Genomic DNA, 16,014 nt, shown 5'->3' on the forward strand with positions numbered 1-16,014 from the left:
GGGATTCAAAAGGTTAAATAAGTTGCCTAATGTCAACAAATTAGAAAAATGGAAGACCCAGATAAATCCAGGTCTCTCTGATGTGAAAAGACCAATATCTTAGTTCTTTTCACTGTAATTTCATTTCTATTTTATTTTTAATCAAAGCATAATGCATCTATATTTTAATGAGACAAATAACTTTATAAGGTTTAAGAAAAACAGTAGTCCCTTACTCTCCTCTTCTCCCTCCCCACTTCCTTCTTCACCGTGGCAACAATTTTCAGCTCTTTTGATTCTTTTTGGTATTTATCTTTGTATTTCTAAATAATTTGCTAATATTGTCACTACTGATTTCTATTTTACTTGTCCTCCCATTATGCAAGACAAGGATTCAGCTCTCTTTTAAAGTCTCCCCTCCCTTTATATCCTCCTCATCCTTCTAATATTTATGTACTATTTATTAGATTTACATTGCACTTTTCCTTTCTTATGACTGTGTAATGCTATTCACTGCTGAGCCATATAATATACTATGGCTCCTTTTCCTTTCCTTAAAAATATTGTTACTGAAAAAACTTATTTGCTTTATTTCTTACTATCACTAATGCAACTCCTCAGTAAGTTCAGACATTACTCTATCAATTTCATGTTCTTACAAGTTTCTCTCCTTGAGTGTTCTGACTTGCTCAAGTTTAGACTTGTTCATCTCTGTGCAGAGAGGAAAGCCTTCACCTTGAGACCTTCTTTCAACCTGAATTTGATGATTCCCTTTATTCATATCTCTCTCTCTAGCTGAATCTCTCATTCTCAGTATCCCAAATCTTCATCCTCCCTGTTTTACTCCTCAATTTGGTGGGGTAAACCCTCCAGTAGCTTTCTGATGAAGTGCTTACAAAGTAAATTTTTTGAGACCTTGCTGAAAGTATATTTTCAGACTTTGCTGAAATTATATTTCAGATAACTGAAAACAGTCTTACCCTAAGATTTAACTGACAGTTCGTCAGGTTGAGTCCCAGGTTGGAAGTAATTTTTCCTCAGAATTTTGTAAGTTTTGCTACACTCCCTTTTGTTTTTGTTGAAGTTCAGGGCCATTTTGATTCCTGCTTTTGTACTTAACCCATCTGGAAGTTCATCCGTCAGTTGTTGCAAATTTTCTTGAATTACTTTTTGGGCCATTTCATTCCTTCTCTGTGCCTGTTTGGGACTCCCACTATCGGGATGTTAAATTTTCTGAAGTGGTACTCTAACTCCTCCTACCTCCTTCTTTTTAAACAAACATTCACCCCCTTACTTTATAGATACATGTATCTTAAATTTGTTGTCCTTGACAACAAGCACTGTTATGACAAATGGTGTCTAACCAATCCTCAATAAAAAGTAATAATCAAGGAAAATAGTGTGCTTCTGGAACTCCACTGAGGCTGTGGGTGTGTAGCCGAACAATGCTCTTCTACCAATTACTACCAATTGCCCAGCTCAACCAGAGCAGCTCAACTTTGATTAGTTATACACATTTGGATTTCAAGTTTGAAAAGAATCACATGCTTAAAGGTAGATTTCCTCCACCCCTTTTGCTTTTCAGTCGCCAAGTCACGTCTGACTCTTTGGACCCCATGGACTGTAGAATGCCAGGCCTCCCTGTCCCTCACCATCTCCCTGAGTTCCCCCAAGTTCATGTCCACTGAATCGATGATGTCATCCAACCATCTCATTCTCTGTCACCCTCTTCTCCTTCTGCTTTCGATCTTTCCTAGCATTAGGGTTTTTTCCAATGAGTCGGCTGTTTACATCAGGTGACCAAAGTATCAGAGTTTCAGCTTTATTTATTTATTTATTTTTTAGAGTTTCAGCTTTAGCATCAGTCCTTCCAATGAGTATTCAGGGTTGATTTTCTTTAGGATTGACTGGTTTGATCTCCATGCTGTCCTAGGTACTCTCAAAAGTCTTCTCCAGCACCACAGTTCAAAAGCATCTTTAACAAGGTCTACTTTTTGTGGACAAGTAGAGACAAGTGTGGGTTATTTAGTAAGTAGAACAAGGGTCCTCTCCTGGGTTTTCCCCACTGCTGAGATTATTATGCTTCTGGGTAAGTGTTCTACCAGGGTTGACACTTGTGGTAAGAGGCCAGTTTAAATCTAAAGCAGTTTCAGGATGGGGTGATTCTAGAGTAACTGTTTACCTCTTCTACTCTGCCCTAGAAAAGAAAGTCACCTGCTTTTCCCAACCCCTTGGGGTATGAATAATAACAGTTCACATTCTACTTCAGAAAAGTTGCCATTTTAGCAAAGGAAGAGGTGAGCAAGCGAATGAGAGATACATCCTGTCTCTCCTATTTAGCTCTATGTTTGACCCCTCAGCCACAAAAAGCAACAAAAGCAAAAAGCAGAAAAAAAGTCAATAATGTAGTATATACACATAAATAAAAGAACATCTTCTGTCTTAGATGGTTAAGGTAAACCTTTGACGACACTGAAAAGTATGTGTGTTTCCTTACTTGAAGAAAGGAAATGGAAGAGAACTGTCACTCCTGACATTTACTTCCAATCATTTCCCACTTTTAAGAGAGTTCCATTAGTACAGCAGCCAGTTCCCCAAAATGACAGCTTCCATTTCTATTCTCACTCTCCAGGTTGTAAACTTCGGTTATGGATATACCCATAGCACACTGCACTATGCTGTCACTGTGTAACACTGTTCCTTCCAATCAGGCAGCTGAAATCACAGAAACTTAAATATCACAGATCCAGCAGAGTCAGAATTTGCATTTTGCATTTTTTAAAAAATAAGCTGGTTAGCTAAATGCATCAGGATAGATAAGGTAAGACAATCCCACAGATCAAACCCAAAACTCACCAAACTAGGTTTTCTATTTTTCTGGATGTCAGAACTTGGTGAAACTTTTTGTTATTTTCTAAGAGTTAAAAGAAGACTTCATAGCCAAAGACCACACCCATGAGTCTCAGCTTTGCCTCACTTCCTTTTTTATCTCCAGCAGCACTTCTTTCCCTCAAGTTGTATAAAATTCTATGGGTTGAAGTGCAAAATGAAATAGTGTAACACCAAAAGGGAAACTGGACATGAGATGTTCTACCCATCTGAGGTACTGCTCAGTTAGCTTGCTTAGCCATGTTAAGGGGTATCCTTTCCTCTGAGTAGGGGCCATGTTAGAATCTGGAGATGTGGGAGAAAGAATTATCAGTTTAAAATGGTTACCTAATATTTAAAAAATCTGTCTTTCATAAATCATATAAAGTAGGGCTCTACAGAATATTCTTGGATGGGGAAAACTTCAAGAGGAAGTTTACATTCAGTATGAGGAGGTGTAAGAACTTTGTGGGAAGAAAGGTCACATATTTTTATCTCCTAGGATTTGTGGTATTTTAATGTTTATAAAAAAGGAAATATGGATTTAAAAAGGCTGAAAAACATCAATATGAAGGGAAAGGCATTTTAGTTTAGGGATAGCAAATATATAAAGTCATGAAATTAATCATGGTAAAAGCCATATATTTAATTGGCTAGAAATAGTAAAACCACTTACATATCCCACAAGAATAGTTCATTTTTTTTCGAGTAATTTAAAATTGTTATCTTGAAGGGACTTGAATCCCTGATTTCTGTCCTTAGAGCAAATCATTCTTCACAGCAAAATCACCTGATTGAGTTTATTCTGCTGCTGAAGAGAACAATTCTCCATACCTAATTCTACTGCAAATATCTCAAGGATTCCTATAACTTCAGGTAAGTAACCATCAAACTAGAACTCATTGTTTTTCTTAGTCCACTCAATTTCCAATAATTCATAACTACAATGACTTGTAGACAGACTGTTTTCACTGTTAACAACATGTTTTCAATAGACCCTTTTTTTGCCAAGAAAAAAGCATGGTGGTAAGTGAAAGCTACTACAGATCATTGCTCAAAATGTTTACCCTCATAATTTAGTAATGATAATTGCCATTAAAGAAAGTATATCTCTGAAGTTAAAAAGGAAGAAAACAAGGTTACTGTTCAGGACACTTCTCCCATGAGACAAACAAACAACATTATTATTTACTTCCCAAACTTTTTTCTTAAAGTAATTTAAAAAGTCTCTTAAATGCTTTTCTTGCTTGAACAACAATGTGAATACATTCAACACTACTGAATTGTACACTTAAAAATGGCTAAGGTGGTAAACTTCACATTATGTGTATTTTACCACGATTTTAAAAAATGTTTTTATAGATGAGGAATTGAAAAACTGTAACATATACAATTACGTAGGTCCCAGAGGCTTGTTTTCAGTTGCCAAGGCTCTGGTACCACTGCCTGTTTCAATCCTCCTCAACTTTTTTGAACAGTTTTCAAACAAAGCACACAGTTCAAAAGATTGCGTACGCTAATTTGCCACCCACCCACAAGGGAGTTGAATTCATATTCTGTTATCCTTTTCTGAAAATGATTCAGAATCTTGGTTTTGGACTACAGAGAAATTTTGTTACCAATTTTGTTAGCTGTTCTTGCTAATAGCCTCCTCTTTTCCTCTACCCATGGTTGAAAACCATAGCAGTAAGCGTAAGAGACAACATGGGATGAATGGCAGCCACAATGTAAATCCTACAGAAAATAGAAACTAAAACTTGGTTTGACATCATTACACACAATCAAGTTGAAACTGAATAGTAATATTCATGCTTAGAAAGCTGTTAGAAAACAAAAGGATATTGAGTAGCAACAGCTAATCAGCTAAAGCATGAGTATATGGCTGGCTCTTGAACAACACTAGTTTGAAGTGCACAAGTCCACTTATCCATGGATATTTTCATGAGTAAATACTGCAGTACTATACGATCTGTCATTGGTTGAATCCCTGGATGTGCAATTGACGATATGGTGGAACCACAGATACACAGGAACCTTGGATACAGAGGGTTAACTTTATATGCAGATTTTCAATTGAGCAGAGGGTTGCCATGCCTAACCTCCGTGTTGTTCAAGGACCAACTGTTGTTAGAATAGTGTTTTACATCAAGAGGCTATGTATTCTTTTTTTTTTTTATCATTTCCTGAAAGATAATGGGTATGCTTTTTTAAAATATGCAGTCTTTGTCTGTTATAGGTTGTTGTTTAGTCACTAAGTTTTGTTTGATTCTTTGTGACCCCATGGACTGTAGCCCACCAGGATCCTCTATCCATGGGATTTCCTAGGCAAGAATACTGGAGTGAGTTACCATTTCCTACTCCAAGGAGTTTTCCCAACCCAGGGATGGAACCAGTATCTCCTGCATTGGCAGAAGATTCTTTACCAGTGAGCTACCAGGGAAGGGCATGCCCCCAAATTATGCCAATATGTTCTAGATTAACAGATGTTTAAGTTAAGATACTCAAATATCCACTGACAGAATGCCTGCATTCCTCTGTAAATAACATTTATGAGCGTCTTGAAGTTTCCTCCAGTTCACAGTTGTATACCGCTAAACTGCATTATCTAAAGTAATAGTCTTACTTGAAAGCAATCAAAAAGTATTTCAAATAATCATTTATAAAAGTGAATAGCTCTCCCAAAGATTACATAATACACTACTATCCACATATTAACAGTAAGCCATTCATTAGCTGAGCGAAACAGTGGGCTGTGCTTATATGGTTTCTATGCCTCAGAAGCCAGCCCTGTTCTTGTGTCCACAGGCTATGTACATACCTAGACTGTTACTGATTTTCACTTCATATTCAGTAAGTCAAAGCATGCTGAGCTTGTATATTTTCTCAGCCACTCATTTTGAAACTCCCCTATAGGATTTGGCTAGAGTAGAATGTCAGCTTGGTTACTACCTCTAAAGCAAGAAATTTCCTGGGAAAATTGGGAAGCTGATGACAACAAAGTGAAACTGTTCTTTCAGGGCATAAAAGCTTGCCCATGTAGAAGCAACACCCTTTCCTTTATAAATTGGAGTAGAGGAGAGAAAAAACAGTAAAGCACTTTATTAGACCCTCAGTCTACCTACAGCATTTTCCCTGAAAAATAAAAAAAGGTGGAGGATAAAATGACCAGGATCAGTACAGCAGTTCTTCATTCTCTACATTATTGGTGCTTCACACCCCTTCAATTATAAGGATTTACTCTAAGGAGCTTTTGTTTGCCTTTTAAAGTTCTGGATCTTTCTGCTGAATATTACTGTTGCCTTAAGAATAATGTACAGTTGACCTTGAACAACATGGGTTTTAACTACATGGATATACTTATAGGTGAATTTTTTTCCCCACTAAATACATACTACAGTACTACACTATCTGCAGTTGATTGTATCTGAAGATGCAGAACCTCGGAAACAGAGGGCTGACTATAAACTGCTTGCAGATTTTCAACTACTGGGAGCTGTGGCACCCCTAACCTCCAGGTATTATTTAAGGGTCCACTGTACTTTCAGATGGTTTCATGAATTAATTCTTTCAGACTTTCAAACAGAGAGCTCTTAAACTATTTTAGGTTTCACTGGTGGCTCAGCAAGTTGAGCTGAGTCTGGCAATGCAGAAGATTCTGAGTTCAATCCCTGAGTTAGGAAGATCCCCTGGAGAAGGAAATGGCAACCCACTCCAGTATTCTTGCCTGGGAAATCCCATGGACAGAGGAGCCTGGTGAGCTACAATCCATGGGGTTGCAAAGAGTCAGATACAACTTAGCAACTAAACAAGCTATTTAAACTACCTCAAAGCACAGAAAGAAAAAACTATTCTAAATTCTTTTTAGAAAATCAGCATAGCCTTGATATTAAACTCTGGCAAAGATAACAGGAAAAAAGATGACTACAGATGTAACTCAATCACTGATTTTAAATAAAATTGTTACCAAAAAGAAACCTATGTGCTTAAATTCAACACAATGATGAAGTGTAAGGTTGGTTCAAAAACTAGAAATCAAAGATACAAATGAACTTATTTACAAAACAGAAGTAGAGCACAGATGTAAACAAACATACAGTTAACATGAGTTAAAGGGGAGGGATAAATTGGAAGACTGGGACTGATATATACACACTATATAAAATAACTAATGAACCTGCTGTATAGCACAGAGAAATCTATTAAATACTCCATAATCCGTATTCAGGTCAAGAAGCAACAGTTAGAACTGGACATGGAACAACAGATTGGTTCTGAATCAGGAAAGGAGTATATCAAGGCCATATACTGTCACCCTGCTTATTTAACTTATTTGCAGAGAACATCATGCGAAATGCAGGGCTGGATGAAGCACAAGCTCGAATCAAGATTGCCAGGAGAAATATCAATAACCTTGATATTTGGTGGTAGTGGCAGATGACACCACTCTTATGGCAGAAAGCGAAGAAGAACTAAAGAGCTTCTTGATGAAAGTGAAAAAGGAGAGTGAAAAAGTTGGCTTAAAACTCAACATTCAGGAAACTAAGATCATGGCATCCAGTCCCATCACTTCATGGCAAATAGATGGGGAAACAATTGAAACTGCAGGTGGTGACTGCAGCCATGAAATTAAAGATGCTTGCTCCTTGGAAGAAAACCTATGACCAACCTAGAGAGCATATTAAAAAGCAGAGATATAACTTTGGCAACAAAGGTCCATCTAGTCAAAGCTACGGTTTTTCCAGTAGTCATGTATGGATGTGAGAGTTGGACTATAAAGAAAGCTGAGCACCGAAGAATTGATGCTTTTGAACTGTGGTGTTGGAGGACTCTTGACAGTCCCTTGGACTGCAAGGAGATCCAATCAGTCCATCCTAAAGGAGATCAGTCCTGAATATTCATTGGAAGGTCTGATGCGGAAGCTGAAATGCCAATACTGTGGCCACCTGATGGAAAGAACTGACTCACTGGGAAAGACCCTGATGCTGGGAAAGACTGAAGGTGGGAGGAGAAGGGGACGACAGAGGATGAGATGGTTGGATGACATTACCAACTCATTGGATATGAGTTTGAGCAAGCCCTGGGAGTTGGTGATGGACAGGGAAGCCTGGAGTGCTGCAGTCCATGGGGTCGCAAAGAGTCAGACACGACTGAGCAACGGAACTGACTAATGGCCTATATGGGAAAACAAACAAACAAAGTGGATATATGTACATATACTTTGCTGTACACCTGAAATTAACACATTATAAATCAACTATACTCCAATAAAAATTAAAAACAACAACAACAACAAAAGTAGAAATCTACTAAAACAATTTGCCATTCTAAAAGGTCAAGGAAGAAAACCACATGATTGGCCACATTAGATGCCAAAATGTCATATACGACAAAACTCAACTTCCACCCCTGATAAAAATGTTTAGTACTAAAGTAGCAATGAAAATACATCAAGACAACAAGAAATATATACACCAAATGAAAACTCAACATCTACTGTCCAAAACTGCTCTCAAAGTGCTAGCCAATGCAAAAGAAAAAACAAAATAAAAAAACCCCAACTTTAGACACAATCCAAAATCTATTCCCTGTAAAAATCCCAAAAGCTAGAAATATTAAAGACACTTTGATAAATAAAATTATTTGAAATTATAAAATTCATATTCAATGATGACACAATAAAATAACTGCAAATGAATAAATATGATAAGGATGGCCAGAATCACTGTTGTTATATATCACTGTTTTGGAGAAACTAGAAATTTATAAAAAAAAGAAAGAAGTAAGTATAAAGAAGGAGGTAAGATTATATTCAGAAGACTATTTTCCTAGAAAATTCAAGAGACAATTTATTAAAACCAGTAATTTTAGAAAGTTGGCCAGATATATAAATCATCTACATGTCAGTCACAAAATATTAGTGGGTAGTTAAAACCCCCCAAGGGCTTCCCTGGTGACTCAGTGGTAAAGAATCTGCCTTCAACGCAGGAGAATCTCTCCCCTAGAGAAGGAAATGGCAACCCATTTCAGCTTTCTTGCCTGGGAAATCCCATGGACAGAGGAGCCTGGTGGGTTAGAGTCCATGGGGTCACAAACAGTCGGACATGACTGAGCAACTATACAACAACAACAACAAAACCCCCCAAAGAAACCTGTTTTAATGAAATATAAATAGTTTACTTTAAATTTTACCTGAGAGAGAACACAATCACCAAGGATATTTAAAGAGGGACTTGCTTTATGAATGACTGCTACTGCTAAGTCGCTTCAGTCGTGTCTGACTCTGTGCGACCCCATAGACGGCAGCCCACCAGGCTCCTCCGTCCATAGGATTTTCCAGGCAAGAGTACTGGAGTGGGGTGCCATTTCCTTCTCCAATGCATGAAGGTGAAAAGTGAAAGTGAAGTCGCTCAGTCGTGTCCAACTCTTAGCGACCCCATAGACTGCAGCCTACCAGGCTCCTCCGTCCATAGGATTTTCCAGGCAAGAGTACTGGAGTGGGGTGCCATTGCCTTCTCCGTATGAATGACTACAAAATGCCTAATCAAAGAGAGATTGGTAATTGTATAGAAGAAGCAAACAGAACAAAGGGACACAAGAATCCAAAAAAGACTCATGTATGCCTGGAAATTTACTATATTAAGGTAGTATTTCTAGCCCATTGGGAATTAATTGATTTCAGCAAATGATTTCAGCAAAAATGGCTAAATCCCTATCTTATAAAATGTTAAAAAATAATTTTCATGTTTTAATGAGTAAAGCATAACAAGTGTAAGAATATTTAATGAATATAGGAAAATATTTTAATAATTTTTGAGTGAGGACCATCTTCTTAGGAGAAAATCTGGGCATTTTAACCCAAAGACTAATAGTTCTTGAAAATATTCGCCATATAATTCACAAAGGGTTAATAATTTGTATCCTAATGAAATATAGATTAAATAATCGTGAAGAACAGGGGCAAAATATATAGACAGGCCATATTAAGAGATGTTTAACTACATTTGGAACATCCAGACAAAGAAATCCCATGCTGACATTAAGGTAAAGCAGAGCTATATATGGTAAGATTTCCACTATATATATTCTATCTGAAAAACGAAATCATAGGACTGTATGCACATACAATCTTATTTTCATAAGAAAGCGAAATAACACGTTTATGTACAACTAAGAGAGATGTGCAAAGCGTTGGAGTACCTGTGGCTGGGGAATGGGCTGTGAAGGAGTTTCATTTTCTGCTTAAAACATGACTGTTATCACTTTAGGGTTCTCTTCTCCTCCCCAATGAAAGGGACAAAACATTTTTTTCAGCAGACTACAGAGCTCGCTTCTCTGTTCCCCCTCTTTGAAGTGTGTATTCCCGTCGTGGTAGGGAAACAGATCACGCTATTTCCCTTCACTTTCGTGTCACTTCACTTCCTTTACTACCATTTCTCTCTTAAGATACAACTTGTCAAAAGAATCTGTGAGACACATGACACTTTATATAGCAAAGGCTGCTCTACTTCTTGTTACAGCATAGTAAGAGACACAGAGACTCTTTGGTTTGAGTCTCTTCCCCCTCCTTGCTTCACTTCGTGACGAGTACAGCCTGTTACACGTGTAACTCGTCACTAGTCAGTTTACACCGCGCAAGGGATTCCGCCTAACGCCCGGTTCCCACTGGGGGCAGGGTTTGCTTCTGCTCTTTCCGCCTCAGCCATCCAGTTTCTCCTTGACCCTCGGGGAGGTTACCCAACTTCTCAGTGACAAGGCTATGATGACACCCCACAGGAAAGCTGAGACAGAAACTGTGCAATAACCTTGGGGAAAAAAACAACAGAAAGAACTTAGGAAGTTTTTGAAAGAGTAACAAAGACAGTATTAACTTCTGGAAGGCAGCCTCCGGTCCTCAAGGGGGCTGGGACCTCCAGGTGGGGTCTACCGCTCACTCTGACATCACAGGCCTGACTCCCCGGTTGGCAGGCCAAGAAATCAAGTCACAGAGAGCGGCCGACGCGGAATCGGGCAGGATCCGTCCCCGGCAGCCGTCACAGCAGGGGCCGTCGTTGCTGCGCAGACGCCGTGGGCCCGGAAAGCCCCTCCCGGTCCGCTCCGGGACAGGGACCCAGGTGATTTCTTTCGCACAAAGTCCCTCCCCACCATGAGAACTGGTTGTCTCTGCAGCTCCGCGGCTTCTCTCCCTGTGGCGCCCATACGGCCAGCGCATCCCTCTCACTCACACACACAAATTCTCCGTCGCCGTGCCCGATGCATTCGGACACTGCAACTCGCTAGCGAAGTTTCTTACTCACAGCTCAAGGTTTGCGCACCGGTCTCTCCAGTCTCTAAGTCGCCGGCGCCCGGCCGAGTGACTCCAACCGGAAGTTGTTTTCCGTTCCAGTTCAGAGGGCAGCGCCTGCGCGTGGATCCCTTAACCCTTCACCCTCCACCCCTCCAAGCCAGACCGTGCCCCTCCCGCCACTTCCCCCAATCTCACCCAAGCCCCGCCCAGCCCTGCCCCGCCCAGCGCAGCCCGGCCGGGACTCTAGGGGGAAAACTACAGACCCGGAAAGGCACGAGAAGTCAAGTTTAAAGGTCAGCCGAGGGTCTCTTGTTAAAGATATAGATTCACCCTTAGAGATTCCCAGAGTTAAGAGCTCAGCTAAGTAGCTTCAGTCTTGTCCAACTCTTTGAGACTTAGTGAATGGTAGCCCATCAGGCTTCTCAGTCCATGGGATTCTCCAGGCAAGAATACTGGAGTGGGTTGCCATGCCCTGCTCCAAGAGTTAAGAGCAACTGGGGTGAATTCCAAGAATCGTCATTTTCAGAAGATATTCATGTGAATGTGATTAGGGTTATTAAGCTCCACATGCTGAGAAAAACCACACACACACACACACACACACACACACACAAAACCCCATTTGGGTTTTCCCCAACTAGCAACACCTATCATTAAAAGTACTTGCTAAAGCTGAATGATTGCTACATGCAAGTAGATCTCTATTAAAAACATTTCCCCTAACTTAGGATTCTCCGTTATTCCATTTCCTACCCATGCTTGAATATTTTCCAAGATGAAAATTTTATTTTTTATTATTATTTTTTTTTTTCAAGATGAAAATTTTAGACAGATAGCTCAAGAAAAGTTTTAGCTCGGATATCTGCTATCTCAGGCAAGTTGCTTAATCTAATGAATCTTGATTTTCTAAAATCTGACAGCAGAGGACAATGATAACCTACTTCACTGGATGGATGGTTGCAGGATCAACTGATAATGTAAGCCCGCCCCCCCCCCCCTCAAAAAAAGGTAAAATTCAAAATGCTCTGCAAATGAAAGGGGCTGTCTGGAGTCAGTCATGTCATCCTGGCTCCTTCCCACCATCAAGCACATTCCTAGTATTCCTTTTAGGAAAAGAGTAGTCAAATCCACAGCATATATGTATATGGACCCTCCCTGAGAACACTGAAGGCTGGGACTCTCCACAATGACTGAGGTATAACTGTATTTGGCTGAATGCATGTAACACTTCCAGAAGCCTACTATTTATTTAATTAAAACAATATTTTTAAAAACTCACTATTTTTGCATGTATCTGACAAGAGTTGGTGGTGTTTGAAAAAGACTTTATCATCAAGCACAAGCATATTAAGGGTGTTGAAAATAGCAATTTCAAAACCAAGATTAAAATGACCATGAATACTATATATTGTTGTCAGGTAGAACTCACTCTAGAACATAGCTTTATATCCACAGACTTGATGAAATTTCCAAATTTGAGAACATGCCTGTCCTAGTGATCTTGGACAAGCCATGCTTAGACAGGTCTTCAGTCTATCCAAGATTCTTTCTTCATCCTGAACGTTTCAAGCCTAGCTCTGCAGTCTTGAGCTCCTTTTTTTCTAGTTGTACTGCTGCATATTACTTAGAAGCTGCTATCCTTCCAGGGGAGTCCAGGATCTTGCTCCTCCTAGGATAGTAACTTTTCTCTGTTAGAGCATAACAATCAAGTTCTGATTGCCTCAATTTCTCCCTACACTTCTGAATCATGGACGTTTACACTTCTTTCTTTAGGCCCAGTACATCTAAGGATTTAAAGACTTGCCAAATTACAGTGTATTTTACTGGATTATCTCAAATATTTGGCTTATTTTTAAGTCAAAGCCAAAACATAATTTTAAAAACATTGTCTTTTTAAAAAACAGAAACTTTTTGGTAGAGCATTGTGACCAGTTGAACAGTTTTCTTGTAATAAGTAATTGAGTTAATCATGATAGTACAGTACTTTTAAAAAAAAATTTGTGAGCGATTTTAAGTTCACAGCAAATTTGCAAGGAACATATAGAGATTTACCATACACTCCCTACTCTGAAACATGCATAAGACTCTTCATCATCAACATTTCTCAACAGAGTGATACATTTGTCACAACTGATGAAACTACATTGGCATATTATCATCCAAAGTCCATAGTTTACATTAGGGTTCAGTCTTGGTATTATACATTCCATGAGTATTGACAGAAGCATAAATGACATATATCTATCATTATAGTATTATACTATACTGGAGGATACCAGTATACTCTATATACTCTGACGTGTATCCATAATTGTAGTACCATAAACACCAATACTTTGGCCACCTGATGCAAAGAGCTGACTCATTGGAAAAGACCCTGATGCTGGGAAAGATTGAGGGCAGGAGGAGAAGGGGACGACAGAGGATGAGATGGCTGGATGGCATCATCGACTTGATAGACATGGGTTTAGGTGGACTCTGGGAGTTGGTGATAGACAGGGAGGCCTGGCGTGCTGTGGTTCACGGGGTCGCAAAGAGTCGGACACGACTGAGCAACTGAACTGAACTGAACTATACTAGAATAATTTCATTATCCTAAAAACCCTCTATTCTCTACTTGTTCATCTCTTCCTCTCCCTAATCTCTGACAACCACTGATCTTTTTACTGTCTTCATAGTTGTGCCTTTTCCAGAATGTCATATGTTGGAACCACACTTGATGTAGCCTTTTCAGATTGGCTTCTTTCACTTAGTAATATGCATTTGAATTTCCTCCATGTCTTTTTATGGCTTGAAAAATCTTTTTTTTTTAATGCTGAATAATACTCCATTGTCTGGATGTACCACAGTTTATCCATTCCTACTGGAAGACATCTTGGTTGCTTCCAACTTTTGGCAATTATGAATAAAGCTACTATAAACATTAGTATGCAGGGTTTTGTGTGTGTTTTCAGCTGCTTTCACACTCCTAAATATAAAGCAGTGTGATTGTTGGGTTGTAGAGCAAAAGCTGGAGAAGGCAATGGTAACCCACTCCTGTACTCTTGCCTTGAAAATCACATGGATGGAGGATCCTGGTGGGCTGCCGTCGATGGGGTTGCACAGAGTCGGACACGACTGAAGCGACTTAGCAGCAGCAGCAGCGGCAGCAACAATGTAAGAGAATTATTTTTGCTTCACATCCTCATCAGCATTTGGTGTTGTCAGTGTTCTGGATTTTGGCCATTTTAAAAGGATTGTAGTGGTATCTCATTGTGTTTTAATTTTCATTTCCCTGATGATATATAATGTGGAGCATCTTTTCACATGGTGATTTTAGTCTGTATATCTTTTTTTGTAAACTATCTGTTAAAGTTCTTGATCCATTTTAAAACTGGATTGTTTGTTCTCTTATTGTTGAATTTTAAGAATTCTCTGTATATTTTGTATAACAGTCCTTTATCAGATGTATCTTTTGAAAATATTTCTACCAGTCTGTGGCTTGTCTTTTAATTCTCTTTACAGTGTCTTTTGCAGAGCAAAAAAATTTAATTTTAATGAAGTCTAACTTATCCAGCACTGCTTTTGAGCAAATTGAAGGAGCTACTTTGACTATTTCTAATTTAAATAGTAGAATTTAATAATATACTCAGAATCTAAAACTGAATTCATGAGCATTTTGAAATATGAAAGTGCTAAACATTTTAAATAAAGAAAGAAAAAATTAAACATATCCATTTCTTAACTATATATTTTTATCTTTCCACTCCCATAATGTTGTAGTCATGAAGAGAAGTGGCTGCATACTTCTCCAATGGCTGAAATATGCATAAATGCTGGGCTAAATGGATGAGTTTTGTGCTAAAATGGTGTCAAACATTTTCCTTTTTTATAATGAATTTTTAAAAATTTATTTTTGGCTCCGCTGGGCCTTCACTGCTGCGTGGGCTTTTCTCTAGTTGTGGAGAGTGGGGGCTGCTCTCTAGAGGTGGTGCATGGCTTTTCATCATGGTGGCCTCTCTTGTTTCAGAGCCCGGGCTCTAGGGCACGTGGTCTTCAGTAGTTGTAGCTCCTGGGCTCTAGGGCACAGCCTCAACAGTTGTGGCACATAGGCTTAGTTACTCTGCAGCATGTGGGGTCTTCCCGGACCAGGGATGGAATCCGTGTCCCCTGCATTGGCAGGTGCATTCTTTACCACTGAGCCACCAGGGAAGCCCCATGATAAACTTGTTAAATACAATATGTTTTATTAAGGTTAGGAATTTGAGGAATAACCCTTTAAAAGTGATGTAATTTCACTCTAATTTAACTTATATTATTATGTACCTAAGGTTAGCAAGCAAGTATTGAAGGGTAGGATGAAATGAAAATGAGAACTGCAGGCTTATTAAAACCATTTCAGAACCTATTTTCAAAACTGCTAAATATTTTATTGAGGGTTCTGAATATAAATCCAGAAACAAGGAAAGCTGCCAGTATAAATACTACTACAACTTGGAATGTCAGGTATGCATCAATGAGCTCAGTCAAATCTTTGATGTGAAATATCACTATTAATAGAATCTGGTTGACTTCTGATTTAGGATGACATCTGGACTAGCTGTGTTTGTCTCAAACTCTCTGAATTAAATGCCTTATGAAAAATCAGAAAAATATAAGAACTCATAATAGCATCAAAAGGCAGGATTGATGACCAGATCCACTGCACATGGCTGAGAAGCTATACCCAGTATAGGGCCCTCAATTGAAATAGGCACTCACTTGCCAAGCTTTGCTACCTTGGGACTTAAGTCTTCAAGAGTAGATGTAACCCTGTTGACAGGCTCCTACTGACAGAATTTGACAAGATTTTTCGCCATTTTCAAGAACCATAGGGCTGAAATGGACACGAAGCTTTGTAGTTT

At 39.0% G+C, this 16,014-nt stretch overlaps 1 protein-coding gene across 2 annotated transcripts in view; it reads right to left on the minus strand.

Moving 5' to 3' along the window:
* The window catches only part of TANK (TRAF family member associated NFKB activator), a 79,432-nt gene extending 68,134 nt beyond the window's left edge, over positions 1–11,298 (minus strand). For both annotated transcript variants that reach the window (XM_055572427.1, XM_055572426.1), the window contains exon 1: positions 11,142–11,298. The gene's annotated coding sequence lies outside the window, so the exon portion shown is untranslated. The remainder of the gene's footprint in view (positions 1–11,141) is intronic.
* Between the last annotated feature and the right edge of the window lie 4,716 nt (positions 11,299–16,014).

The sequence above is a fragment of the Bubalus kerabau genome, chromosome 3, assembly GCF_029407905.1.
Source record: "Bubalus kerabau isolate K-KA32 ecotype Philippines breed swamp buffalo chromosome 3, PCC_UOA_SB_1v2, whole genome shotgun sequence".
Lineage (NCBI taxonomy): Eukaryota > Metazoa > Chordata > Mammalia > Artiodactyla > Bovidae > Bubalus > Bubalus kerabau.